The sequence below is a fragment of the Mandrillus leucophaeus genome, unplaced genomic scaffold (assembly GCF_000951045.1).
Source record: "Mandrillus leucophaeus isolate KB7577 unplaced genomic scaffold, Mleu.le_1.0 Scaffold230, whole genome shotgun sequence".
NCBI classification, from domain to species: domain Eukaryota; kingdom Metazoa; phylum Chordata; class Mammalia; order Primates; family Cercopithecidae; genus Mandrillus; species Mandrillus leucophaeus.
In genome coordinates this window covers 574,232-575,689 of record NW_012102366.1, presented here as the reverse complement: position 1 = coordinate 575,689, position 1,458 = coordinate 574,232, and the positions used below count along the sequence as shown (strand labels likewise).

The 1,458-nt window shown below is 54.3% G+C and overlaps 1 long non-coding RNA gene across 1 annotated transcript in view; it reads left to right on the top strand.

The window, feature by feature from the left end:
• The first annotated feature begins 634 nt into the window (after positions 1–634).
• The window catches only part of LOC105540988, a 24,888-nt gene continuing 24,064 nt past the window's right edge, over positions 635–1,458 (top strand). Inside the window, exon 1 of the long non-coding RNA XR_001006283.1 lies at positions 635–914. This is a non-coding gene — a long non-coding RNA (uncharacterized LOC105540988). The remainder of the gene's footprint in view (positions 915–1,458) is intronic.

Sequence of the window (1,458 nt, the reverse complement as noted above, 5' to 3'; positions counted from 1 at the left end):
AGTCCCAGCTACTCGGGAGGCTGAGGCAGGAGAATGGCGTGAACCCGGGAGGTGGAGCTTGCAGTGAGCCGAGATTGCACCACTGCACTCCAGCCTGAGTGACAGAGCGAGACTCCGTCTGAAAAAAAAAAAAAAAGAAAAAGAAAAAGAAATCAGTGGAGTGTTTGTGGGTGGGGAATGGATGAAGGAAGATTGATTTCTGGGCCGTCTGAATGGAAATGTTCCTTACTTTGATGGGGCGAGGGCAGGGGGTCGTGCATGCAAATAATACGTGCAGGCATGGGACTTCACCGCATGTAAATTAACCCTCAATAAAGTTCCAGGAAAAGTAATTCCAATTCCAGCGACTGGATTTTGGGCTCAGTTCGGAGGCTAGCCTGCAAGCCTTGCTGGTGGGTGGTATGTGAGGGTGACAGGAAACCCCCAGGCCTCCCCTCTTTAGGGAAGTGGGAGCCTCGCCCTTGCCCCCCTCCGGGACGAGCGGGCAGATCTAAAAGCTTCCCTACCGCGGCCCAGGCGGTCGATAGCAGACTCCCAGGCTCCGTTTCTGCCTGCCCGGCAGCCCGGGCCCTTCCCGCCAGCCCAGCCCCCGGGAGGGGACTCGAGTTGGGCGGAGCCTCCTCCCCTGCCGCACGCCGGGCTCTGCTCTCCCTCCCCGGATGCCCCTCCTTCTCCATCCCCAGAAGTCTCAGCCACTGCGATTCCCCTTGTCCCGGAGGCTGGCTGGAGGGGAAGACCCAGGTGACTGCGCTTTGGAGGCTGGACCATCGTGGGGCCTGTCTGCCCACTTTTACCCCATTTAAGAGTTACGAGGGCCAGGCGCAGTGGCTCAGGCCTGCAATCCCAGCACTTTCAGAGGGCAAGACAAGAGGATCGCTTGAGCCCAGGAGCTTGAGAACAGCCTGGGCAACATGGTAAGACCCCATCACTATATTAAAAAAAAAGAAAAAGAAAAAGAAAAGAGGCTGGGCGCCGTGGCTCACGCCTGTAATCCCAGCACTTTGGGAGGCCAAAGCGGGCAGATCAGGAGGTCAGGAATCCCGGCCAACATGGTGAAACCCCGTCTCTACTAAACACACACACATTATCCGGGTGTGGTGGTGGGCGCCTGTAATCCCAGCTACTCGGGAGGCTGAGGCAGGAGAATTGCTTGAACCTGGGAGGTGGAGGTTGCAATGAGCTTAGATCACGCCACTGCACTCCAGCCTGGGCGACGAGCAAGACTCCGTCTTGGAAAAAAAAAAAGAATTTTCTCATCATCCATCCCCTCACCCTTCTGAGTCTCTATTGTCCATCTTTTCATTCTCCATGTCCATGTGTGCTTAGATTTCAGCACCTACTTAGGAGTGATAACATGCAGAGTTTGACTTTCTGTGTCTGGTTAGTTTCACTTAAGATAATGGCCTTCAGCTCTATCCATGTTGCTGCAAAAGAACCATTCTTTTTTTTTTTTTTTTT